The sequence below is a fragment of the Oryctolagus cuniculus genome, chromosome 17, assembly GCF_051225735.1.
Source record: "Oryctolagus cuniculus isolate XC-2025 breed Fujian yellow rabbit chromosome 17, ASM5122573v1, whole genome shotgun sequence".
In the NCBI taxonomy this organism is placed as follows: domain Eukaryota; kingdom Metazoa; phylum Chordata; class Mammalia; order Lagomorpha; family Leporidae; genus Oryctolagus; species Oryctolagus cuniculus.
The window spans coordinates 69,289,537-69,316,141 of NC_142883.1; the positions used below are offsets into that span (position 1 = coordinate 69,289,537).

The following is a 26,605-nucleotide window of genomic DNA, read 5'->3' on the forward strand; positions in this document are numbered from 1 at the left end:
GAGCTTAGCTGAGCGGAAATATTTCCCTTCTGATTAAAAAAAAGAGAGAGAGAGATTTACCACACCAAACCTGGGTGTGTCACCTTAGGCACGTCCTTAAGCCTGAAGAATTGAACAGTGCTGTCTGGCCACACCCACCACAAGCCTCTAGAGATTCGCTGAAAGCAGATAGTCCACTTATCTACAGAGTCATAGTACAATGAAAAAGGCCACCACAGCAGAAATAAAAGCAAAAGAAGAAGAAACCAATGAGTATTTCCACAAGTGCTGAACAAGAAATGGAACAATCCAAGAAACAAGAATAAGGAAGACAACATGATGCTCCCAAAAGAATGTGACACTTCAATACAAGATTATGAAGACAATGAAATAGAAGAAATGCAAGAAATGGAACTCAATACATTGATGATAAGAATACTTAGAAGTAATCAAAACCAAGCACACAGAGTACTGAAATCCATGCAGGATATGAAAAAAAGTCTTTCTCATGAAAACTAAATCTTAAGGAGAAATCAAAATGAAATGAAGAATTCAATAGAACATGAAATTGAGATATTGAAGAAAAACCAAAATGAAATGAAGAATTCAATAGAAAAAAATAAAAAATGCAGTTGAAGGCCTTAAAAACAGAATCAGTGAGGCAGAAGAGAGAATATCAGACTTGAAAGAGAACAGGAAGTATAGAGTCAAACTGAAGACAAGAAGAAGAAATTAGAAATCTAAAAAATATTGTTGGGGATTTACAGGATACTATTAAAAAACAATATCTGGGTTCTGGGAATTCCTGAAGGCATGGAGAGAGAAAAAGAATTAGAAGGCCTTTTTAGTGAGATACTTGCAGAAAACTTCCAGGGTTTGGAGAAAGACATCCACATACAGGAAGCACACAGAACTCCCAATAGGCATGACGAGAAAAGATACTAGCCACCACACATTGTAATCAAACTCCCCACAATGAAGCTTCAGGAAAAGATTCTAAAATGTGCAAGAGAGAAATGCCAGATTATTCTCAGAGGATCTCCAATTAGACTCACAGCAGACTTCTCATCATAAACCCTACAGGCTAGGAGGGAATGGCAAAACATAGTCCAACTACTAATTGAAAAAAACTGCCATCCCAGAATATTATATCCTGAAAAGCTCTCATCTGTGAATGAAGGTGAAATAAAGACCTTTCATAGCAAATAGAAATTGAAAGAATTTGTCACCATTCATCCAGCCCCGCAAAAGATGCTTAAAGATGTGTTATACACAGAAACATGGTCATCAATATGAAAGAAGGTAAAGGAAAAAAATCTCTCAGTAAAAGAACACAGGAAGTTCAAACTATATATTAGAAATATTTTTGGAAAAATGGCAGGGCACTATATAATGATTATGGGATCAATTCAACAGGAAGATCTACCTATTATAAACATATATGCACCTAATTACAGGGCACCAGACTATTTAAAAGATATGTTAAGGGACTCAAAGGAGACTTATGCTCCAATAGAGTAGTATTGGGTACTTCAATACTCACTTTCAGCAATACAGAAAATTAACAAGTTAACAGCAAGTTTAATAGACACTATAGACCAAATGGATCTAACATATCTATAGAACTTTTCATCCTATACTTGAAGAATACACATTCTTCTCAGCAGTGCATGGAACTTTCTCTAGGATTGACCACATACTAGGCAAGTCGCAGCAAATTCAAAAGAATCAAAATCATACCATGCATCTTCTCAGACCCCAGTGGAATGAAGCTGGAAATTAGGAACTCAGGAAACCCTAGAACATATGTAAACACATGGATACTGAACAAGATGCACCTGAATGAACAATGGGTCATACATGAAAGAGAAATAAAAAACATTCTGGAAGCAACTGAAGATAACAACACATCAAAACTTATGGGACACAATAACAGCAGCGTTAAGAGGAAAGTTTATAGCAATAGATGCCTACATCAAGAAATTGAAAAGGCACCAAACAAATGAGCTATCAATGCATCCCAAATATCTAGGAAAAATACAGAAAACCAATCCCAAAACTAGTAGGAGAAGAGAAATAATTAAAATTGGAAAAGAAATCAACAAAATTGAATCCAAAAGAACATTACAAAAGATCAGCAAAATGAATAGTTGATTTTAAAAAGAAAAAACAAAAACAAAAATGACACACCAATTGGCCCAAATAACCAAAAAGTGAGAGAAGACCCAAATCGATAAAATTAAAGATGAAAAAAGTAATGTAACAACAGACACCACAGAAATAAAGAGTCATCAGAAATTACTACTAGGGGCTGGCATGGTGGTGTAGCAGGTAAAGCCACCACCTGCAGTGCCAGCATCCCATATGGATGACCGGGCTGCTCCACTTCCAATCCAGCTCTCTGCTATGACCTGGGAAAGCAGTAGAAGATGGCCCAAGTCCTTGGACCCCTGCACCTGCATGGGAGACCTGGAGGAAGCTCCTGTCTCTTGGCTTCAGATCAGCACAGCTCTGGCCATTGCAGCCAATTGGGGAGTGAACCAGTGGATGGAAGACCTCTCTCTCTCTCTCTGCCTCTCCTTCACTCTGTGTAACTCTTTCAAATAAATAAATAAATAAATCTTTAAAACAAATTACTAGTAAGAGTTGTATGCTAACAAACTGGGAAATCTAGCAGAAATGCATAGATTCCTGGACACATACAACCTACCTAAATTGAACCATAAAAACATAAAAACCCTAAACAGACCCATAACCAAGTCAGTAATTTAATCAGTAATAAAGGCCCTCCCAAGAAAAAAAGCCCAGAACTGGATGGATTCACTTCTAAATTCTACCAGACATTTAAAGAACTAACTCCAATTCTTCTCAAACTATTCAAAACAATTGAAATAGAGGGAATTGTCCCAAATTCTTTCTACAAAGCCAGTGTCACCTTAATTCCTAAACCTGAAATTGATGCAGCAGAAAAAGAAACTTACAGACCAGTTTCTCTGATGAACATTGACACAAAAATGATCAATAAAATTCTGGACAATAGAATTCAACATCACATCAGAAAGATCATCCACCCAGACTAAGTGGGATTTATTCTTGTTATGCAGGGATGGTTCAGCTTTCCCAAATCAATGTGATACACCATATAAACAAACTGCAGAAGAAAAACCATATGATTATCTCAATAGATGCAGAGAAAGCTCTTGGTAAAATACAACACCCTTTCATGATGAAAACTCTAAGCAAATTGGGGATAGAAGGAACATTCCTCAACACAATCAAGGCAATTTATGAAAAACCCACAGTCAGCATCATATTGAATGGGGAAAAGTTGGAAGCATCCTCACTGAGAGCTGCTACCAGACAGGGAAGCCCACTCACCATTGAATATTCAACATAGTACTAGAAGTTTTAGCCAGAGCCATTAGGCAAGAAAAAGAATTTAAAGGGATACAAATTGGGAAGGAAGAAGTCGAACTATCCCTCCTTGCAGACAATAAGATTCTTTATTTAGGGGATCCAAAGAAATCCACTAAGAGACTTTGGAATTCATAGAAGAGTTTAGCAAAGTAGCAGGATATAAAATCAATGCACAAAAATCAACAGCCTTTGTATACACAGTCAATTCCACAGCTGAGACAGAACTTCTAAAAAATATCAATCTCATTCACAATAGCCATAAAAAATACCTTGGAATAAACTTAACCAAGAATGTCAAAGATCTCTATGATGAGGATTACAAAACTTTAAAGAAAGAAAAGGATACCAAAATATGAGAAAAAAAATCTTCCATGCTCATGGATTGGTAGAATCAATATCATCAAAATGTCTATTCTTCCAAATCAATATACAGATTCAATGTGTTACCAATCAAAATACCAAACACATTCTTTCTCAGATCTTGAAAAAATGATGCTAAAATTCATATGGAACACAGGAGACCTCAAATAGCTAAAGCAATCTTGGACAACAAAAACAGAGCCGAAGGCATCACAATATCAGATTTCAAGACATACTACAGGGCAGTTATAATCAAACCAGCATGGTACTGGTACAGAAACAGATGGATAGACCAATGGAACAGAATAGAAATACCAGAAATCAACCCAAACATCTATAGCCAACTTATATTTCATCAAGGATATAACACCAGTCAAAGACAAAACTAACAAATGGGATTACAACAAATTGAGAAGTTTCTGTACTGCAAAAGAATGAGTCAGGAAAGTGAAGAGACAACTGACAGAATGGGAGAAAATACTCACAAATTATACAACTGATAAAGGATTAATAACCAGAATCAACAAAGAGATCAAGAAATTTCACAACAACAAAACAAACAACATATTTAAGAGATGGGCCAAGAACCTAAAAAGACATTTTTCAAAAGAGGAAATCCAAATGGCCAACAGACACATGAAAAATGTTCAGGATCACTAGCCATCAGGGAAATGCAAATCAAAACCACAATGAGGTTTCACCTCACCCTGGTTAGAATGGCTTACATACAGAAATCAACTAATAGATGCTGGTGAGAATGTGGCAGAAAAGGCACACTAATCTACTCTTAGTGAGACTGCAAACTGGTAAAGACACTATGGAGACAGTTTGGGGATTCCTCAGAAACCAGAATATAGCCCTACCACATGACCCAGCCATCCCAATTTGCAAATAATAGTGCTGTCTGTGCCTCAATGTTTATTGCAGCTCAATCAGAATAGCTAAGACATGGAATCAACCTAAATGCCCATCAACAGAAGACTGGATAAAGATACTATGGGATATGTACTCTATAGATTACTACACAGTGGTAAAAAAATAAAATTCAGTCATTTGCATTAAAATGGGAAGTCTGGAAAACATCATGCTGAGTGAAATAAGCCAATCCCAAAGGGACAAATATCATATGTTCTCCCTGATCTGTAACAACTAACTGAGCACCTAAAAGGAAACCTGTAGAAGTGAAACTGATACAATGAGAAACAATGACGTGATCAGCCCTTGTCCTGACTGTCGAGAAAGAGCTTACTATTTTATTCTTTTTAGTATTTTTTCTACTTAATACCATTGGTTGAACTCTTTTAATTAACACACAATTATTCTTAGATGTTTAAATTTAAGTGAAAATTGATCCCTGTTAAAAATAAGAGTGGGAATAAGAAATGGAGGAGAGGTACAGTTTGGCGCATGCTCACTCAGACTTACCCCTTAATGGTAGAGCTAGAAACGTGTCATGGAACTCCAAATCCCATTAAGTTGGCAGGTACCAATGCCATCTTACTAGTTAAAATGATCAGTTTAAGTTCAAAATTGATCATAAAGATAGCATAGTGTCAAAGGGATCACATAAATAAGACCAGTATCTGCTAATAGTAATTGATAGAATTAAAAAGTAGAGAATGACCCAACATGGGAAGTGGGATACACAGCAGACTCATAGAATGGCAAGTGCCCTAAATAGCACTCTGGCCTCAGAATCAGCCCCTAAGGCATTCAGATCTGGCTGAAAAGCCCATGAGTTTCTCAGGCATGGAAAGCAAAGACACTGTGGCAAAAAATGACCTAAATGAAAAATCTCTGTGAGTGAGATCCCAGTGGAAAGAATGGGCCATCAAAGAATGAGGTACCTTTCTCTGAAGGGAAGAGAGAACTTCCACTTTGATTGTGGCTTTGTCTAAATAAGGTCGGAGTTTGTGAACTCAAGAGGCTTCCATAGCTTTGTGTGATTACTGATGTCATAAATAAGAGGTGTCAATTGTTAAATCAACAACAGGAGTCACTGTGCATTTACTCCCCATGTATGCTCTGTCCTTAATGTGTTGTACTATGAGAATTAACAGCAAAACTAGTCTTCAGACAGTACTTTATACTTTGTGTTTCTGTGTGGGTGCAAACTGTTGAAATCTTTACTTAGTATATACTAAGTTGATTTTCTGTATATAAAGATAATTAAAAATGAATCTTAATGAAGAATGGGATGGGAGAGGGAGTAGGAGGTGGGATGGTTTGCAGGTGGGAGGGTGGTTATAGGGGGAAACTGTTAAAATCCAAAAGTTGTACTTTTGAAATTTAATATTTATTAAATAAAAATTTTCCAAAAAAAAGTGAATTTGCAAACCATTAGGCTTTCATTTTTAAGTCAATATTTTAATCTTATTTGTTGATTTAAAAGGTTGTGATCATTTTAAGGCTGATAAATAACCCACACTCACATCATTCTTGTTAAATTACTCATGTGAGCATTTGGAGAACTCACCAAAAGATAAATCTTTCTCTCCAAAAAAAAAAAAAAGTTAGATGCTGCAAGTAGCAGGCAAGTTAGTTAATAATCTCCAAATATATTCCAGTATTACAAATCATTTAAAGTTAGATAAAGAATGATAAACTAAATATTTACTATAATGAAAATGTATTTGTGGGCAGGCACCATGGCTCACTAGGCTAATCCACTGCCTGCAACGCCAGTACCTCGGGTCCTAGTCCCTGTTGGGGTGCCGGATTCTGTCCCGGTTGCTCCTCTAACAGTCCAGCTCTCTGCTGTGGCCCAGAAAGGCAGTGGAGGGTGGTCCAAGTCCTTGGGCCCTGCACCTGCATGGGAGACCAGGAGGAAGCACCTGGCTCCTGACTTTGGATTGGCACAGCACGGTGGCTATGGTGGCCATTTGGGGGGTGAACCAATGGAAGGAAGACCTTTCTCTTGGTCTCTCTCTCTCACTGTCTAACTCTGCCTGTCAAAAAAAGCCTATTGGTATTCAAAAAAATGGAAATGGAAAAGAATTAGCACAATGGAGCATGATATATAGTAGGACTTTAATATATCCATATAATGTGTTGGAAGCTTAATCCTCAAGGTAACAGTCCCTATCCTAAGGAACATCTTCCTACCAATTTTAAAAGACCAAAGGCTCTCAGTTCTACCTCTTATTTTTTCTCATAATTTCATTTCACTCTTGCCACATCATGATTCAGGGAGATGGACCTTTCCAGATAGGGCCTTTTGACTTTAGGCTGCCCACCCTCAGACTCTAAGAAGTAAATTTGATTTCTTGAGGCTAGTCTTGTGGCACAGAAGGTTGTTCCACCACTGGTGAATCTTTGATCTCACAGCAGAGTCTGATTTGAGTCCTGTTGCTCAACTTCCAATTCAGCTTCCTGCTAATGTACCAAGAAGGCAGTCTATGATTGCTCAAGCATTTAGGTCCCTGCCACCCATGTGGGTGACTCAGATGAAACTCCTGGCTCCTGGCTTTGGCGTTGTCCCACCCTGATTGTTGTAGCCATCTGGTTATTCTGTGTATAAACTCAATTTCAATCCCTCCCTCTCTCCCTCTTTCTGTTGCTCTTTCAAGCAAGTAATTTTGAAAACTGTTTTTCTTTCTAAATAACCCATTGTGTACCATTTTTATCAGACACAAAAACAGACTAAAATGGAAAATAAGCCAAAAGATTTTAATTCATAAAAGAGCTTCAGAAGCCCAGGAATGATTTAGAAAGCAATCTAACATTAAAAGATTTGCAGAAAGGAGAACTAAAAAACAAGTTCACTTTGGCTAAAGAAAAATTAAATGCACAATTGTGCTGTTTTCACATTTATGCGTAGTGTTTATAGTATTGATTTTGAATAAACTTCTTCCAGACCACTGGTATGCATGGATTACTAACATTTTTGCATCAAAATAACCTTGTCTGTTATTTCAAAGTCCTTCATAACTGCAACTGAAATTTCAGTAAAAATAAAATGAGTGAAATATAGAATGTGTCCTAATCAGCACAGATATAAAACTATTCTAGGCAAATAACAAACTGAAGGAATCCAAATACAAAGAAAAGATCTTGAATGTAATGAAAGAACAGCCTATGGCATACTGAGTTATAGCCATCCATGATTGATGGCTAACTTCCCCACAGAAACAATGGAAAGAAATCATCAGCGTACTCAGAGAAAATGTTCTCCCAACCTGGATTCTATATGTAATGTAAATACTGTAAAATATAAGAGGAACATTTTGGCTCATTGGGATAAGCTGCTTCTTGGTATGCTCATATATCAGTATAGCTACCCCTGCTTCTGATTTAACTTCATGCTAATGCTCACCCAGGAAGGCAGCAGATAACAGCTCAAGTAGTTGGGTCCCAGATACCCACATAGGATAGAGTTCCAGGTTCCTGGCTTTGGCCTGGCCCCTGCTCAAGCGTTTGCAGGCATTTGGGGAGTGGACTATCAGATAGAAGACCTTTGTGTCTCTTAAGTAAACAAAAAATGAACATTAACCTGTGTAGTGGAAAAATACATTTTTTAAACAACAAAATATGAAGATAACCACCAGCAGATTCTATAAAATGCTAAAGAAGTTCTCCATGCTCAAGTATAATGAAATAAGATGAATACTTGCATGAGCAGAAGTTGGGAACCTGTGTCCTACCAAAATCCATTTGGATATTTTAACATTATTTGTAGGCCATGCAAAATTATCAATTTAAAAAATAGCCTGCTATAGATTTATTGAATTAAGAGTATCACCTGGGGCCAACGCTGTGGCGCAGTGGGTTAAAGCCCTGACCTGAAGCTCTGGCATCCCATATGGGTACTGGTTCTAGTCCCGGCTGCTCCTCTTCTGATCCAGCTCTCTGCTGTGGCCTGAGATAGCAGTAGAAGATGGCCCAAGTCCTTGGGCCCCTGCACCCACGAGGGAGACCCTGAAGAAACTCCTGGCTCCTGGCTTCAGATCAGCTCAACTCTGGCTGTTGCAGCCCCTTGGGGAGTGAACCAGCAGATTGAAGACCTCTCTCTCTCTCTCTCTCTCTCTACTCTCTCTGTAACTCTTTCAAAAAATAAAATCTTTAAAAAAACTAAAATCTTTATAGGTGTAATAAAAATATAATACTTCCCTTTTCCTCATCTTTTTAAACACTGCATTCAAATATTTGCTTAAAAATTTAAGAGCAAAAAAAAAAAACAAGTAGCAGGATTTGACACCAAGGTGAAGCTAGACATGGCAAACATAGAAAAGATTGGAAAAAAGCCCCATCTTGATGATTTGGCCAAAACCAGCTCATAGTAATGCTGGATAGAAGTAAGTATGGGAAACAGGACTATCAGACCACAGAGGGCCAGACAGATTAATAATTTCAGGATGGGGTAAATGGGAAAGCACCTATAATGTTTGGATGTATGATGGTGAGAAAACAGTCAAAGAATTCAAGAAGAAAAAGAATCAGTGAGGTCATGACATAAACAGAAAAGAATTCTCAGTAGATCAAATATAATTGTTGAGAAAAAATTTAAAAGAGGAGAGACATTTAACCTAGTGTTTATGATGCCAGTCAGATAACTCCACAACACAACCAATAGCCCAGTTAAGAAATGGTTAAGTGGGCACAGTGTGTAAACCACTACCTGAAGGCCAGTATCCCTTTATGGGCACCAGTTCAAGTCATACCTGCTCCATTTCTGATCCAGCTCCTTGCTAATGTGCCTGGGAGATTCCTTGGGCCCCTGCAACTACACAGCAGAACTGGAAGAAGCTCCTGGCTTCAGCCTGGCCCAGCCCTGCAATGCAGCCATCTGGGGAGAGGACCACTAAAGGGAAGATCTCTCTGTCTCCTTTTCACTGTGTTACTTTGCCTTTCAAATAAATAAATATGTAAAAAAATGGGCTAAGGATATGAGCAGGCATTTTTCAAAAGATGAAATATAAATGGCCAACAGGCACAGGAAAAGATGCTCAAGATGACTAGCCATCAGGGAAATGGAAACAAAACAATGAGGTTTCATCTCACCCCAGTTAGAATGACGATCATCCAAAAATCAAAAATGACAAATGCTAGAGAGAATGTGGGGAAAAGGTACCCTAATACACTATGGATGGGAATGTAAAGTAGAACCACCATTATGCTAGACAGTATGGAGATTCTTCAGAAATCTGAAAATGGATCTACAATATGATCCAGCCATCACACTACAGGGAATTTAATTGACAGTGATTAAATCTAGTTATCCTTAGGTTAATGAAAACATCAATATATATGATACCAACACACTTTGAAAAGTATTTGCCTACTGGAGTTTATTAAATTGTTATATTATGAAGAAATCTGGGCCTTGCCTGTTGGAGATGCAAGGCCTAGGCAAAAATCATGACAAACCACCAGACTGGAGAAGGTCGAATACAGGCTAGACTACTGCTTGGGACAACCATATCCCATATGCACATTCTTATATTGTTATTGCTTGCTATTACATACTTAAAATACATCATCTGAGATGATGGATACGTACTTGGATTCCTGCTACCCTCATATGAGACCCAGATGGATTCCTGCCTCCTGGTTTCAGCCTGGAATAGCCCTGGCTGTTAGTGACATTTGGAAAGTGAATTAACCAGCAGAGGGAACATCTTTCTCTCCCCTTCTCTCATGCTCTGCCTTTCAAATAAATACTTTAAAAATTACAAATAAAATTACAACAAAAAGCCTGATACATTTTGATGAGTATGGAAAATTTAATAGTATGCCAAATACAATCAAGAGAACTTCACATAGATATTTCCAAGGGCATGATTCATGCCGACTATGTCAGCAAGGATGTCAGCAAGACCACTGCCACTTAAACTGCTTGAACATCATGAGCATTGCCTTACAATTTCTGTAAAGTAAATGCTTCCACTTAAAATGCCATGGTATCTGACATCTATTAATCATTTGACATTTGTCAACAGACAATGTCCTAGAGCACATTTTGTTTCATCTTTCTTATATGGTACAGAGATCCTGACAATTCCTGAGCCACCAGAAAAAACTATCAGGATACAGGGAGATTCAGCATTATCTCCAAATACAAAATGCAGAGAGGATAGGTTTCAAACAGTTCAAATTCTGGGAATAACAAAGGCAGAATTAAGCAATGGGAGTGTGTAAGGGAGTGATGTTTCAGATATGGCAAATTAGCCCTTCACTGAAAGTCACATCTCCAAGATAGCTCCAGTAAGTATCATTTCCTAGGCCCATGCCTATCTTTCTCAACTACTCACATCTTCCTTCTCAAAGTTTATATAAAACTTGCACTATCACTCAGGCTTTGGTAGCTTACAGATGAGGTGAGTTAGCATCACTCAATCTTGGTCACCCTGGACCACAGGATCAATAATTGCTTGGGCCATGAAAAGTTAGGGCCTTTACCATTCTAGGACACCTTTGCCTGTACTGTAAAACACCAGGGAGAGGGTTTGGTCAGAAGGGTAGATCCTGAATCATGGGGTCCAAGTCTGCATTCAGCATGAACATTTTATTAGAAAGAAAACAGACATCACCCAGTACCCTAATCTCCCACATAGAATCAACTGTCTTTGGACAATATATTTGGATAAACTGTTTTAAACTCAAGACCCCACAAATTCAACTTCTTTGTAGTAACAGACTCATACACAATGTATAGTGATTTTGCTGGAAATTTGGGCATGTTTCACTTGTATTTGTAATGTCCACTTGTTTCAAATCTATAAGCCAAAAATGGCAAATGACTAAATCAGTTATAAACCTTGTATGACAGTTTGAAAATCCCTTATCAAAAGTGGTTGGTACCAGGAGCTGGAATTGTGGTGTGGTGAATACAACTGCCACCTGCAACACCAGTATCTCATATGGACAAGGGTTTGCGTCCCAGAGGCTCCACTTCAATCCAACTCCCTGATAATGGCCTAAGAAAAGCAATAGAAGATGGTCCAGTGGTTTGGTTTGGCCCATCTCTGACTTTTGCAGCCATCAGAGGAGTAAACCAGAAGATGGAAGATCTTCTTGCCTTCCCCCAACACCACCTGTAACTTTTTCAAATAAATAAAACTAAGAAATACTTGGGCTGGCACTGTGGCTCACTAGGCTAATCCTCCACCTGCGGCACCGGCACCCGGAGTTCTAGTCCTGGTTAGGGCACCGGATTCTGTCCCGGTTGCTCATCTTCCAGTACAGCTCTCTGCTGTGGCCCAGGAAGGCAGTGGAGGATGGCTCAAGTGTTTGGGCCCTGCACCTGCATGGGAGACCAGGAGGAAGCACCTGGCTCCTGGCTTTGGATCGGCGCAGTGTGCCAGCCGCAGCGCACTGGCCGTAGCAGCCATTTGGGAGGTGAACCAATGGAAGGAAGACCTTTCTCTCTGTCTCCTGCTCTCACTGTCTAACTCTGCCTGTCAAAAATAAAAATACTTTTAAGATCTGGCACTGTGGCATAGTGGGTAAAGGTTGCCGCCTGCAGTGCCGGCATCCCATATGGGTGCCGGTTCGAGACCCGGCTTGTCCACTTCCAATCCAGCTCTCTTCTATGGCCTGGGAAAGCAGCAGGAGATGGCCCAAGTCCTTGGGCCCCTGCACCCATGTGGGAGACCCGGAAAAAGCTCCTGGATCCTGGATCCTGGCTCCTGGCTTTGGAGTGGCTCAGCTCTGGCCGTTGCAGCCATCTGGGGATTGAACCAAGGGATTGAAAGCCAACTCTCTCTCTCTCTCTTTCTCTCTCTCTCTCTCTTTCTCTCTCTGCCTCTCCTTCTCTCTGTGTAACTCTTGCAAATAAAATAAATAAATTTTAAAAAAATAAGTAAGCAATTGTAGGTTTTCCTGCTGTCCTCTAAGCAGGACTGGGCTTAGAGGGTTACAGCAACACAGGGTGAAGGGGAAAGCAATAATGGATCCTAGGATGCTTAGTCACTAACTGAAAAGTGGTGAGCAGGTTCATCCACAGAAGACTCTGCACTGCATGGAGAACCATGAGGTTTAATGGAGATCCAGAACTAAGCTACTTGTAGATTTTACATGTTGTTGCTGTTATAACTCTTTTGTAAAATAGTTATGCCTCAGCCACTGATCTAATGAAAGTCTGAAATAAGCAGCATAACTCTAATCATTGTTATGAAATTAGTCTAGTTTCCTTCCATTCTATCCTGAAACTTTATCAACAAAAATGGAAAAAAAGCTTGTGAATCTAAAATAGGAAACCCTTGGGAGGAGAGGTATTATATCAATATTTGTCTTTGAATATTAGAATGTTTCTTTAAAAACCCTTAAAAATATTCACTCATTAAAAGACATATTCTTACACTTTCATTATATCCAGAAGACAGATTGTATTTTTAACCTGTCATGTTATTTTAATGCTAAGTTTGGTAAACAAAATACTCATAACTAGGTTAATTAACAGTTGGAGAAATTTAGATAAATGTAATTATTCCTATTGCCCTTTTTTAGGGTGAAAAAACAAATTTTTGTGATAACTAATGGTGTGTCAGATAAAGCTGCTGCCAGTGATCCTAATATCCCATATGGGTGCCAGTTTGTGTCCCAGTGGCTCCACTTCTGACCCAACTTCCAGCTAATGACCTGGGTAACACAGAAGAAAATGGCCAAAGTGCTTGGGCCCCTGCTACCCATGGGGGAACCTGGCTCCTGGCTTTGGCCCAGTCAGTTTGTGGCCATCTGGGGAATGAGCTGGTGGATGGAGTACCTCTCTGTCTCTGTGTCTTCCTCTGTGTAACTCTTTCAAATAAATAAACTCAATTTTTTCAAAAAAAGAAAGACTTAGCTATTTTTACTCCATGAATAACTATTTAATATTATTTAAACACTTTTAGGATATATATATTATATATATCTTCCAAAAAATTTAAAATATATATGGATGTATATATAAATAAAATAAATTTATAATGGTATGTACCTATATATAAATATATATGAAAATGCTAGATATATTATATTCCCAAAAGCTTTTGCAGCCACTTCTCTCACCTCGGATGCCTAAGGCCGTCCTGTGATGAACACGGGTTTCCCTCGAGGTCCCAACAGAGAATCTCAGGGCGCCTCCAGCCGCCCAGCTCACAATAACTGTAACCTAGCAACGCCCTTAAACACAAGTGCGCAAGCGCGCCTCCAGAGGGTAGTAGATGTTGGTGGACTTGACCGAGTGTTGGGGTCATTGTGGGAATAAAACACTCATGCTGCACTGACCAGGGCTCAGGTGGCGTGGGGTTTCAGGATGCTGAAGATCTTGTCCGGAGTAGACGCCCTTAAAATCCCTCTCCACAGCTCCTGCTCCTCAGTTTATGCTCCCGCCACGTCCCTCTGAGTCCTGGGCGGCTGCAGTGGGAATGTAACAGATGCGAAGCCAAAGTTGTGCTCTTGTGATTTCAGAAACTGGCACATGTGCCATCTAGGTCAATCTTAAGAAATCAAAGCAGGCCTTCCAGAAAAAATGTCTTCAGGCCTCTTGCATTTGCCCAGCCTTTACATTTTCTTTACTTCTAGTTTTTACTGTTATTTCCCTTAATTGGATTTTTAGTTGATCCATGCATTATTTTGAAACATGGTGTAATATTTATAAACTTTCTAAAATGAATGTTCACTTGATCCACAAACAGTTCATGATTTGACGGTATGTTAAGATGCCCCATTGTTTTACTTGAAATTCCTGTTTTTCCCATTTCTGGCTTTTTCATTGTGTTCCATCAAATGTTCTGCTTTTTATTCTTGTTTTTCCTGATCCATGCATTCTTTATTCCATTACCAGCCCCTGTGCCCCATTAAAACAACAGTAGGCAATCCAGCAATCACTACAGTCCAGTTGCACCACGATCCGAGGCTTATGGTGCTTTAAAGCTTTTAATTTTGAGGAAAAAAAGGAGAAATCAAGACAAAGAAACCCCCAACCCATACCCACAACCATTACAAACAAGAGTGTCAATTGTTCAATCAACAACGGGAGTCACTCTGCACTTACTCCCCATGTAGGATCTCTGTCCTTAATGTGTTGTACTTTGAGAATTAATGGTAAAACTTGTCTTCAAACAGTACTTTACACTTTGTGTGTCTATGTGGGTATAAACTGTTGGAATCTTTACTTAGTATATATACTAAGTTATCTGTGTATAAAGATAATTAAAAATGAATCTTAACGAAGAATGGGATGGGAGAGGAAGTAGGAGATGGGATGGTTTGTGGGCAGGAGGGTGGTTATGGAGGAAAAAAACCGCTATAATCCAAAAGTTGTACTTCCGAAATTTATATCTATTAAATAAATGTTTTCAAAAAATACAAGTATTAGAGCAATTCTAAGCATTTTACAATCTGATGCCCAGAAGGGCTCCACTCTTGGGGTCAGCGCTCAGAGAGAGGCCGATGACCTCAGCTTCGCCCCCAAACGACCAGCAGGTGAGAGACTTAAGAAATCCTCTCGGTGCTGGGACAGCCAGGAAGCAGTCAGTCTTCCTGGAGTCCAGACAGGCCACATGCAGAGCGGATGCCAGAGGGCAGCACAGGATGAGCGCACACAGCGCCGTGCTGAAAAACATGACGGAAGCAGGTGTTCAGGTTGAAAAATATTTGTGTTACCCGGAGAAAACCCCATGAGAGCCAAAAGATGGTGAATTTTCTATCTCCATGGTTTGGCCAAAGCGCAAACCACTGGTCAGAGGCAGACAAGCCCTCTTAGTCTGGGTAGATGAGAGTAAAGAAAGCAGATGCCACGGGCAGAGACAGCACTGGGAATCAGGACACTAGTTGAGGAGACTTATGTATGCCTCCATCCCCAGAGATATGAACCTTTGCCGATTCAAGCCTCACAGATTCTCCCTGTTATACATAAATAAACATAACGACAATAGAAGACCGTTGTCTATTAGCTTGCTCCAAAAAGCATCAGGAGTTGCCCAGGCATAGAAGAGAGTGTTTGCAAAAGGGGAAAGTAGTTTGCTGCCTCTTTAAGACCGAGACCGAGAGAAAGAAGAGAACGAAAAGCCTTTCCAGTAATAATGATAATAATAATAACAACAACAACAACAACAGTTGGTGGTGGTGGCGGTGGCACCGGCTGGAGACAGAGGGAAGCGCTGCTTTTTGATCCCGATTCCAGTCTCTCAGTCTCTCTCTCTCTCTCCCCCTCTCTCTCTCCCCCAAATCTCTCCTCATCTGGTCTCCTCGGGAAGCCCCGAGGAGGTGCTCACAGCACCTCTGCCCCTTCCCCTCCTCCTCTCGCCCCGTCCGCAGGCCCCGAGTCCCAGCCAACAAGGGTGGGGCCAGGCCCGCGCACAGCGCCCACAGGTGCAACAGGACCGAGACGGAGCCGGAGCCGCCGGGCCCGCGCATACACAGCGCCCGCAGGTACAGCAGGATGGAGACGGAGCGGAGCCGCCGGGCCCGCGGCAGACTTCAGGGCGGGGGGGGGGGGGGGGGACGGGCGACAACCACAACCGTCCGGATCGCGTCAGGCGGCCCATGAACGCCTTCCTGGTGCGGTCCCGCGGGCAGCGGTGCAAGATGGCCCAGGAGAACCCCGCGATGCACAACTCGGAGATCAGCAAGCGCCTGGGCGCCGAGTGGAAACCCTTGTGGGAGACGGAGAAGCGGGCGTTCACCAACGAGGCCGAGCGGCTGTGAACGCTGCACGTGGAGGAGGAGCACAGGGTTATAAATTCCGGCCCCGGTGGATCAGTGCACGCTGCCTGGCGGGCTGCTGGACCCAGCGGCCACAGCAGGTGAGCGGGGTTGGGGGCGGGTGCCGGCCTGGGGGCGGGTGCCGGCCTGGGCGCGGGCGCGAACCAGCGCGTGGACAGCTACAGCGCAATGCAGGACCCGCTGGGCTGCCTGCAGCTCCCGGCACCCCCTAGATGCAGCCCAGGCAGCCTGCGATGTGAGCGCGCTGCAGTACAACTCCAGGAGCAGTTCCAGGACATGCATGGAGGGCTCTCCCACCTACAGCACGTCCTACTCGCAGCAGGGCACTCCGGCATGGTGCTAGGCTCCAAGGGCTCGGGGGTCAAGTCCAAGGCCAGCTCCAGCCCCCAGCCCCCAGCCCTGTGGTTGCCTCTTTCTCCCACTCCAGGAAGCCCTGGAATACGGCATGTTGATGACTAGGCCCAATGCCTGTCCCGGAGTCGATGTTCCTAATCAATATACTCCATGGATCATATAGAGCCTGATCACCTGGAAGGCCCCCTTCGTGTCTAGCTGAAGTCTTCCATGAGGCAATTCTAACAACTTCGCTCTTCCCCAGTTATTAATGGGGCAAAAATGTCTGCAACTGAAAACCCACGAGCACCCACTCCTTCCAAATTGCTCTCTGCCTCCCAAACAGTTTTTAAGAAACAGGACAAAGATGGAGACATTTGTCTGGATAGAGGGAGTCAGTTGATTTTCAGCTAAAATACTGCTCTTGACTCAATCACAATCAAAATCTCAGAGTCTGGGGATGGTGTTATGGCATAGCAGATAAAGCCACCAGCTACAACACCAGCGTCCCATGTGGGAGTTGGTTCGAGTCTTAGCTGTTCCACATCTGATCCAGCTCCCTGCTCAGTGGCCTGGGAAAGCAGTGGATGATGGTCCAAGTGTTTGGGCCCCTGCTACCCATGTGTGAGACCTCGATGAAGCTTCTGGCTCCTGGCTTCCACCTGGCCCATTGCTGGCCATTGTCCAATCTGGGTGGTGCACCAGCAGTTGGAAGCTTGCTCTCTCTGTCTCTTTCTCTCTCTATGAATTTGAAAAATAAATCTTTAAAATAAATAAAATCTCAAAACATATTTTCATTAAATTTGTATAGAATAAATGATTTGCATAGACTTAAAATTCATCTCAAATAATAATCAATATTGCCAAGAGAATCCTGAAAGAGAAAAATACAGGTAAAAGCTTTCTAACTGTAGCAGACTTTTAAATGTTAACATGTTCTATCCTTTCAATTTATTTTAGCAGCAGAGAGTGACAGACACAGAAAGAGATCATCTTGTCACTGGCCCACTCCCCAAGTGCCGGCCACAAATGGGATGTGGTCCAGGAAGAAAACAGGAGCCTGGACTCGATCCAGGACCCCAGGGAGTCCTGTATGGGCTGAGGGCATCCACGTCGTCTAAACCAGTGTTCCAAACACTCATTCCAGTGCACTGCATGTTTTGTAGATAAGCAAACATTTTAATACTCATTTGAAACACTGAGTTACAATGAGGGAGGGAGGGAAGGAAGGAGAAGTAGAGCGAAAGGGTGGTGGGAGGCAGGGAGGGAGGGAGAGAATGAGGGAGGGCGGGAGGGGGCGAGAGAGAGGGAGAGAGAGAGAGAGAATCTTCCATCCACTGGTTCACTCCCCAGATGCCCGCAATGTCCAGGGCCCAGCCTGGAGGCAGCCAGGAGCCGGGAGCTTCATTCGGGTCTCCTTCGTGGTGGCAGGGGCCACGCACGTGGACCATGTCCGCTGCTTTTCCCAAGACATCAGCTGGGAGCTGAATCGGAAGTGGAGCAGCTAGGACACAGACGGGTGCCCCGATGGGATGCCGCGTGATAGGCCACGGCTTTCCCGGAAAGGCCACAATGACCGCCCCTAGAGCACCGAGTTAGAGCACTGACCATCCGGGAGGGCGCCTCCGTCTGACGCAGTCTGGGAGGGCTGCACTCCCCTTCACGCATGCTCGGGCCGCCCCCTGCCCCTCGCCCTGTGCCCTGCTTGTCCTGCAGCGGCAGGCGCCAGGCCGCCCTGATGCCAGGCCCCAGGATGAATGGGCATCTCGCTAGGAGAACTGTGGCGGCTCTTCTACTGCCCTCCCTGCCCGAGCATCAGCTCCGCCAAGCCGGCCTTCCTGCCGCCAAACCCACCTACGCCGAGCTTGTGCACGAGCGGCGAGGCCCAGGGTCACCGGCCTGAGCGGCCGCCGCGGCTCCAGCCCCTGCCTCTACAGACTAAGGAGCGCCCGGGCGCAGATCCCAGAGTTTGCAGCCTGCACCGAGCGAGCGCGCGACTGGCGGCACCGGCAGCGCGAGGTGGAGGCGGCCGAGGTGTTCTTCGCGCCCTTGGCCAGGCACGACCCCCGGGGCTGCAGGTTGGTGGCCCGCCCGCCCTGCAGCCGCTGCGCGCTGCTCTTCTCCCACACGGGGACGCGGGGGACCCGGGACAGATGTCAGCTTCCATGTGGGCCTCGGCTCGCGCATCAGATGCAGCGTATGGGATTCCTCGGTCTACGGCTTGAGCCCGGCCAGCCCCCCAGAACCGCCCTGCAGACCCGCAGGCGCTGCGCCCTGGGCAGGGCCCCAGTCCCGAGAACTTCGTCCTCTGCAGGCAGAGCCCGGGACTGCGGCCGCGGGGGACTCGGCCTCGCGGGGCCGCGCGCGCTCGTCCTCTGCTGCCCCCTGGCGTCCGCTCTGCGCGTGGCCTGTCCGGACCCCAGGAAGACCGCTTCCTGGCTGTCCCAGCACCGAGGGGATTTCTGGTCTCCTCTCACCTGCGGGTCGTTCTGGGGCGAGGAGTCCTCGGCCTCTCTCACGGCCTGGCCGTGTGTGAGCGCTGACCCCGGGGGTGGAGCCCTTCTGGGCATCAGTTGTGCAAGATGCTTAAATTGCTGTATGACTTGTATCGGATGCTGGTATGGGTTGTATCGGATACGGGTATTTCTCTTGTTTCTCCTTTTTTCCCTCAAAGTTAAAAGCGTTAAAGCACTGTAAGCCTCGGATCGTGGTGCAACTGGACTGTAGTGATTGCTGGGTTGTCTACTGTTGTTTTAATGGGCACAGGGGCTGGTAATGGAATAAAGAATGCATGGATCAGGAAAAAAGAATACAAAACAGAACATTTAATTGGGCACAATGAAAAAGCCAGAAACGGGAAAAAAGGGAATTTCAAGTAAAACAATGGGGCATCTTAACATACCGTCAAATCATGAACTGTTTGTGGATCAAGTGAACATTCATTTTAGAAAGTTTATAAATATTACACCATGTTTCAAAATAATGCATGGATCAACTAAAAATCCAATTAAGGGAAATAACAGTAAAAACTAGAAGTAAAGAAAATGTAAAGGCTGGGCAAATGCAAGAGGCCTGAAGACATTTTTTCTGGAAGGCCTGCTTTGATTTCTTAAGATTGACCTAGATGGCACATGTGCCAGTTTCTGAAATCACAAGAGCACAACTTTGGCTTCGCATCTGTTGCATTCCCACTGCAGCCGCCCAGGACTCAGAGGGACGTGGCGGGAGCATAAACTGAGGAGCAGGAGCTGTGGAGAGGGATTTTAAGGGCGTCTACTCCGGACGAGGCCTTCAGCATCCTGAAATCCCACGCCCCTGAGTCCTGGGCGGTGCAGACGGCTTCCACAGGCTCCAGTGTTTGGTCCCCACAATGACCCCAACACTCGGTCAAGTCCACCAACATCTGTAAACCATCTAATCCCTCAGTTTTACCAGGTGGGAATCATGCACATGCACACTAAGCACAGTTGGCTGCCGGACTTCTGTGCGCAGGCGCAGTGACTGCCCTCTGGAGATGCGCTTGCGCACTTGTGTTTAAGGGCGTTGCTAGGTTACAGTCATTGTGAGCTGGGCAGCTGGAGGCGCCCTGAGATTCTCTGCTGGGACCTCGAGGGAAACCCGTGTTCATCACAGGACGGCTTTGGGCTTCAGAGGTGAGAGAAGTGGCTGCAAAAGCTTTTGGGAGTATAATATATCTAGCGTTTTCATATATTTATATGTAGGTATATACCGTTATAAATTATTTTATATATACATCCATATATATTTTAAATGTTTTTGGAGGATATACATATATAATCTCCTAAAAGTGTTTAAATAATATTAAATAGTTGTTTATGGAGTAAAGATAGCTAAATTATTCTTTTTTAAAAAAAGTTGAGTTTAGGGCCACGCTGTGGCTCACTAGGCTTATCCTACGTCTGCGGCGCCAGCAGTCTGGATTCTAGTGCTGGTTGGGGCGCTGGTTCTGTCCCGGTTGCTCTTTTCCAGTCAGCTCTCTGCTGTGGCCCGGGAGTGCAGTGGAGGATGGCCCAAGTGCTTGGGCCCTGCACCTGGCTCCTAACTTCAGATCGGCGCAGCTCGCGGGCTGTAGCGGCCATTTGGGGGGTGAACCAACAGAAGGAAGACCTTTCTGTCTCTCTCTCTCACTGTCTAACTCTTTCTGTCAAAAAAATTGAGTTTATTTATTTGAAAGAGTTACACAGACAGAGGAAGACAGACACGGAGACAGAGAGATACTCCATGCACTGGCTCATTCCCCTGATGGCCACAATAGTCAGGAACTGACTGGGCCAAAGCCAGGAGCCAGGTTCCCCCATGGGTAGCAGGGGTCCAAGCACTGGAACCGTCTTCCTCTGTTTTACCCAGTGCATTAGCTGGAAGTTGGATCAGAAGTGGAGCCACTGGGACACAAACCAGCACCCATGTGGGTTGTAGGGATCACTGGCAACAGCTTTATCTCTCACACCACAATCATGGGCCTCAACATTATTTCTTGTTTTGTAGTTGTCTTCTGTGTCTGAAGAAACAAGTTGGTTCCTTTGGTTAACTATAGGAATTAATACAAATATTTAGTTGCACTAGGTATAATAATTAGAAATATAACTATGTATATTAGATAATAGATATTATTTTAACTCCTTATTAAGTTATTATAAGATGAATATCACATGTATTGCTTGTTTATTATACTGATAAATTTTTTACCTATAAGTTTCTTTAAACTTATAGGTAAAAGATTGAGATTATAGCCTATTTATATGTTTATGTATATCTTTGTATGCATTCATATAAAGGTATATTTATAAATCCTTTTGTACAAAGTTGTACACTGATAATGTGCCAGAAGACTAAAATTCTTATTTGAATATTTTTATGTGTATGTAGATTGATGGAAGTTATTTTTTCATGAAGTTATTGTGTTAACTGTTGGTGTTTATCAATATCTTCGGAAATCATCTTTTAAAAAAATACTTTTAAACAAAAAGCTGATTTCCTTTTTCAAGTCTTTATTGGTGAGTGATTTCACAGTGTTAAGTATATATATTTCTTTCTTTAGATGTTTATGACTTACACCTTGTCCCTTGTAACAACTATTCATAGTTTTATCCTCCCTACATGTAGCATAATACAACTACTAAGAAGTCTTTATGCCCAAATTGCATTTTTGTTTCATAAAATGGTAATCAGGTACACAAAAATTTGCTTTTTCACCCTAAAAAAGAAGGGTCAATGGGAATAACTACATTTATCTAAATTTCTCCAACTTTTAATTAACCTAGTTATGAGAATTTTGTTTACTAAAAAGCATTAAAAAATGTGCAAGTTAAAAATAAAATTTATCTTCTGGATGTAATGAAAATATAACAATATGTATTTTAATGAGTGAACATTTTCAAAAGTTTTTTTAAGAAACCCACTCACATTCAAAGACAAGTATTGGCTGGTGCCATGGCTCACTAGGCTAATCCTCCACACTCCAGGTTCTAGTGCTTGTTGGGGCCCCGGTTCTGTCCCAGTTGCTCCTCTTCCAGTCCAGCTCTCTGCTGTGGTCCGGGAGTGCAGTGGAGGATGGCCCAAGTGCTTGGACCCTGCACCCGCATAGGAGACCAGGAGGAAGCACCTGGCTCCTGGCTTCAGATCAGTGCAGCGTGCCAGCCGTGGCAGCCATTTGGGGAGTAAACCAATGGAAGGAAAACCTTTCTCTCTGTCTCTATCTCTCACTGTCTAACTCTGCCTGTCAAAAAAAAAAAAAGACAAATACCTGCCTACCAAGGATTTCCTATTTTAGATTCACAAGCTTTTTTTCCATTTTTGTTCATAAAGTTTCAGGGTAGAATGGAAGGAAGCTAGACTAATTTCATAACAATGATTAGAGTTATGCTGCTTATTTCAGACTTTCATTAGATCAGTGGCTGAGGCATAACTATTTTACAAAAGAGTTATAACAGCAACAACATGTAAAATCTACAAGTAGCTTAGTTCTGGATCTCCATTAAACCTCATGGTTCTCCATGCAGTGCAGAGTCTTCTGTGGATGAACCTGCTCACCACTTTTCAGTTAGTGACTAAGCATCCTAGGATCCATTATTGCTTTCCCCTTCACCCTGTGTTGCTGTAACCCTCTAAGCCCAGTCCTGCTTTTTCATTTAGTCACAGCAGGAAAACCTACAAATACTTCTTTTTTAAGATTTATTTATTTTATTTGCAAGAGTTATATAGAGAGAAGGAGAGGCAGAGAGAGATAGAGAGAGAGAGAGAGAGAGGAAGGTCTTCCATTGGCTGGTTCAATCCCCAGATGGCTGCAATGGCCAGAGCTGAGCCGATCAGAAGCCAGGAGCCAGGAGCTTCTTCCAGCTGAGCCAGAAGCTTCTTCTGGGTCTCCCATGTGGGTGCAGGGGCACAAGGACTTGGACTATCTTCTACTCCTTTCCCAGGCCATAGCAGAGAGCTGGATCAGAAGTGTAGTGGCCGGGTCTTGAACCGGCATCCATAATGGGATGCTGGCACTGCAGGCGGCAGCTTTATCTGCTAAGCCATAGTGCCAACTCCTCAAGTATTTTTTTTTCACTGTTCAAGGTTTATTTAGTGATTTAGTTGGTATGACACATGGATAGCTGGTTGAATTGCTATATGTAGATATTTCTTTTTACATTATGTGCAGTGTACACTACTCATACATACAATACACAAAATAAGATCCTTTAGAACAGTTATGCACAAGACATGCAATATTGAGTTTATACAATATTGGATCCCAGGTTATGACTGACTAGGAAAAAAAGTTGGACTAAGCACGTTTGGTGAAGGGACCAGAAGTTACGTAGCACACAGTAAACGCACGTCTAGTCGGAAGGGCAACTGGAGCTCGTGCAACACAGGCAGTGGCACCTCAGAGGTGGGGAACTATATCTTAGGCTGACCAGCTCAGGATGACACAAAGTCAGTGTCACCCAGTACCTGGATGTAGCTGTCGTATTTTGTAAACCATTCTATTTCTAACTTTAGGAAACATGGTTTTTTCCCTCCCTAGGCCATCATGATCTCACTGCTTTAATCATGGATCAGATTAAAAAGGACCACATGCACAACCTCCAACTAAAACCCTGTAGTAGCCTAGACAGTGAAGTGGTAGGACATTATCCAAAGACTTTAAAACTGCAGCTCTTTTTGGATTCCCCAAAGCGTGTCCGTGCTCTTCTTCAAGTGGGCCTCTTCTTCAGAGGTCAGAGTCACCTTCACAATGTCTGAGATCCCGTTTTGTCCCAAGACACAAGGAACACTAAGGAAGACATCCTCCTGTATTCCATAGAGCCCCTTAATCATGGTGGAAATCAGATGCACCCTCCTGAGATTCTTCATTATGCTTTTTGCCAGATCTGCCACAGACAATCCAATGGCCCAGGATGTGTATCCCTTCAGCTTGATCACCTCACAAGCACTGTCTACCACTTGTTTGTGAACCTGTTTTCACTGTTCCTTATCTACATCGGTCCCTAACTCTGGGTGCAGTCTTCAGGGAGACACCAGAAACATTCATGCCGCTCCACACAGGCACACTTGAATCTCCATGCTCGCCAGGGATCCAGCCGTGACAGCTCAGTGGGTGAACTCCCAGCCTTTCCCCCATCAGGTAATGGAAGCGGGCTGAATCCAGATTGCAACCACTTCCAATCACACAGTTTTTGGGAAAGCCACTTATCTTCCAGGCCACATAGGTCAGATAGCCACTGGATTGGAAACAACAAGCAACTTGCAGCTGGGGCTGTACTTGACAACATTGGGAATGATGAATTTGAAGATGTTCACGTTACACTGGACCAAGTTCAGACGGCTTTTTCCCTCTTGCTGTCGTGCCCCACCCGTGGTGATCACCAGCTTGGAGTTGGCCGTCACACTGTGGTCCTTGCCAGAGACAATTTTAGGGGTTCTAAGGAAAAGGCTGCCATGCTGGAGATCCATCATCTCTCCCTTCAGTTTATCTTCCATGACGTCAACAAGAACAAGTTCATCCGCCAAGTCCTTCATTAAGATACTGATGGCACAGGCCATGCCCACAGCACCAACCCCCACAACCGTGATCTTATTTTGGGGGACATGTTCTTCCTTCAGAAGGTTGTGAATCAGCTGATCCTTGAGAGCTGCCATTTTGGACCTGGAACCAAAAGGAATTGGGAGTGCATGTCGGACAGGCATGAGGGGCGCTTGGTAATGGGACCTGGGCTTGGCGGCAGCGGCTCCAGCACTCAAGTGTTTCTTAAATACTTTTTTTGTTTGAAAAAGTTACAGGTGGTATTGGGGAAAGGCAGGTAGATCCTCCAAGGTTTACTTGCCTGAAGGCTGAAAAAGTCAGAGATGGGCCAGACCAAAGTCGAGAGCATCAGCTAAGTCTCCCACATGATTAGCAATAGCCCAAACACCTGGACCATCTTCTATTGCTTTTCTTAGGTCATTATCAGGGAGTTAGATTGAAGTGGAGCCTCTGGGATGCAAACCCTTGTCCATATGAGATACTGGTGTTGCAGGTGGCAGTTGTATTCACCACACCACAATTCCAGCTCCTGGTACCAACCACTTTTGATAAGGGATTTTCAAACTGTCATACAAGGCTTATAACTGATTTAGTCATTTGCCATTTTGGCTTATCCATTGGAGCATGAGGACACTACAAATACGAGTGAAACATTCCCCCAAATTTCCAGCAAAATCACCATACAGTGTGTATGAGATCTGTTACTATGAGGCAGTTGAATTTGTGGGGTTTTGTCATGTCTCATCAGTCAATGAAGCTTCTGGTTCATTCCTATGTGTGGCCTTCCCAGTACCCTTGTTTGAGTTTAATAAGTTTATCCAAATATATTGTCCAAAGACAGTTGATTCTATGAGGAAAATTAGGGTACTGGATGATGAGTCTGTTTTCTTTCTAACAAAATGTTCATGCTGAATGGAGACTTGGACCCCAAGATTCAGGATCCACTCTTCTGGCCAAACCCTCTCCCTGGAGCTTCATAGTAGAGGCAAAGGAGTCCTAGAGTGGTAAAGGCCCTAGCTTTTCATGGCCCAAGCAATTATTGATCCTGTGGTCCAGGGTGACCAAGATTGAGTGATGCTAACTCACCTCATCTGTAAGCTACCAAAGCCTGAGTGATAGTGCAAGGAAGATGTGAGTAGATGAGAAAGATAGACAAGGGTCTAGGAAATGAAACTTACTGGAAGGATCTTGGAGATGTGACTTTCAGTGAAGGGCTAATTTTTCATATCTGAAATATCACCCCATTACACACTCCCATTGCTTTGTTCTGCCTTTGTTATTCCCAGAATTTGAACTGCTTGAAACCTATCCTCTCACTGCATTTTGTATTTGGAGATAATGCTGAATCTCCCTGTATCCTGATAGTTCTTTCTGGTGGCTCAGGAATTGTCAGGTTCTTTGTACCATATGAGAAAGATCTAACAAAGTGTGCTCTAGGACATTGTTTGTTGACAAATGTCAAATGATTAATAGATGTCAGATACCATGGATTTTAAGTAGAAGCATTTACTTTATAGAAATTGTAAGGCAATGCTCATGGTGTTCAAGCAGTTTAAGTGGCAGCAGTCTTGCTGACATCCTTGCTGACATAGTTGGCATGAATCATGCCCATGATAATATCTATGTGAAGTTCTCTTGATTCTATTTGGCATATAATTAAATTTTTCCATACTCAGCAAAAATATATCAGCATTGGATGTATTACACATCAACAGAGGCTTTTTGTTGTAATTTTATTTGTAATTTTTAAAGTATTTATTTGAAAGGCAGAGCATGAGAAAGGGGAAGAGAGAGGTGTTCCATCTGCTGGTTAAATCACTCGCCAAATGTCTCTAA

General features: G+C 43.0%; 1 pseudogene across 1 annotated transcript; it reads right to left on the reverse strand.

The window, feature by feature from the left end:
• Window positions 1–23,406: 23,406 nt before the first annotated feature.
• LOC127488647 (L-lactate dehydrogenase A chain pseudogene) lies at window positions 23,407–24,946 on the reverse strand (annotated as a pseudogene). The gene has a single exon (XR_016223951.1). The product of XR_016223951.1 is annotated as an L-lactate dehydrogenase A chain pseudogene (transcript).
• Window positions 24,947–26,605: the final 1,659 nt, after the last annotated feature.